Genomic DNA, 1,574 nt, shown 5'->3' on the forward strand with positions numbered 1-1,574 from the left:
AGTAACCAGCCCTCTGATTTCAACACTGTCATTAGCATTCATTACTGATCCTTGATGAGCATTTTTCCATATTATATTGTAATGCAGCGGCACTGGTCCCGCAGTTCTATGACATTATGGAGCAGATGGTCACCTGGTAACACAGATGGGTCTCACTAGGTCATCAGGGTCTTCAGGTCCAAATTACAGACCTCATACCACGAACACCAAAATAACACATGCGTAACTGATTGCATGTGCTACCCATGAACACGGTTACACTGAAGGACGTCATACAGGCACGAAAACATGCAAACTAACAAAACAACAGCTAAACGCCAGCCATTTAATGACTTTCTACTGAATCTATGAATAATGTGTAACATTATATTTGATGGGTGCACCTTTGTAACAACACAAAAAAAACTTTAGATTATTAGAGATTGTCTTGCCGTTTCTTTGAAATTATTTGGGAAATTTACTTGCGATTTCACAACCAACACTTTATTTCTCAATGTATAGAGATCCGTCACATTTGGTCAAAGATTAGAGCAAAGGTAACTAATTTCCTGTTGCGACTCGAATGTCTTTTTTTTCAACGATTGAGCTTTTTGTCTGTACGAGTTCAAGTCTGAACTAAAAACTTGTTGCTAGAATGGTTGTTAGAAAGTTTCACATGGTCTTTGAAAAAGGTCTTTGAAATGCCTTTGAAGCAAGGAGCATATGCAAGCGCTTTTCAAGTTGATTTTGAATTCGATTTAAGACCCGAGATTACGACTTTGAAGTTTACAGCTCCTTGTTTCAACATTACACACACACACACACACACACACACACATATATACACTTTTTGACCAGTCACTGTATCTTAAAATCTTCTCTTAAAAAAAAAAAAAATACTATACATCTATATTCAAATGTAAACATTAAACATTTCTTTGTATTCAAAATACTGTGCTAGGTGCTTTTGAAAAACATCCAAATTTTATAAAAGCTTGCAAAAACACCTTAAAAAGAGAAATTAAGACTCTTACTCACCTCATGGTCGTCAAGCTAGCAATGCCGACAATCCTTATTCACGAGCACAATCCTTCACTGCGAATCTGCTTATGAAACAAACTGAAAACTCAGATAGCCAAGTTTAGTCAAGTCAGAGGCTTGTTTTCGATGAGCTGAGCTGTGGGATGCTGCTGTGGTCGTGTCAGTGTTTTAGGTTTGCTTTACTGAGACAGGCAGCTTTATTTACTAGATACTTGTAGTTTCCTGTGACGAACAGGTCTAACTGTCACTCCTTTGCTGACGCACAGATGCCTGACAGCCAGTATAGACCGGAGTATGTGTTTTGAGAGCTTAATCTGCAGTAATACACAACACAGATGTTAGTGGAGATGTCATGAGGTCATGGGCTCAATGATGCAGTAATTCAGACACCGATGGAAGCAGCTTCAGACATTTCGTGAAGGTTTCAGAAAGGTTCAGACATTGTCTAGCGCTAGTTTTAAATTTCAAATCCTTCCAAATGCACCAAAACCAATTGCTATAGCAATAAATGCCATGGAAACTAAATCATCAGATCAGATGCTGGTATAGCTGCA

The 1,574-nt window shown here is 38.2% G+C and overlaps 1 protein-coding gene across 2 annotated transcripts in view; it reads right to left on the bottom strand.

Annotated features, from left to right (window-relative positions):
- sla2b (Src like adaptor 2b) overlaps positions 1 to 1,245 on the bottom strand; it is a 17,092-nt gene extending 15,847 nt beyond the window's left edge. The window contains exon 1 of one of the 2 annotated variants that reach the window (XM_043224046.1): positions 1,018 to 1,245. The gene's annotated coding sequence lies outside the window, so the exon portion shown is untranslated. Of the gene's footprint in view, positions 769 to 1,017 lie in introns of those variants that run through there. The other variant, XM_043224045.1, reaches the window with a different exon arrangement.
- Between the last annotated feature and the right edge of the window lie 329 nt (positions 1,246 to 1,574).

Source organism: Puntigrus tetrazona, chromosome 23 (genome assembly GCF_018831695.1).
Source record: "Puntigrus tetrazona isolate hp1 chromosome 23, ASM1883169v1, whole genome shotgun sequence".
In the NCBI taxonomy this organism is placed as follows: Eukaryota; Metazoa; Chordata; class Actinopteri; order Cypriniformes; family Cyprinidae; genus Puntigrus; species Puntigrus tetrazona.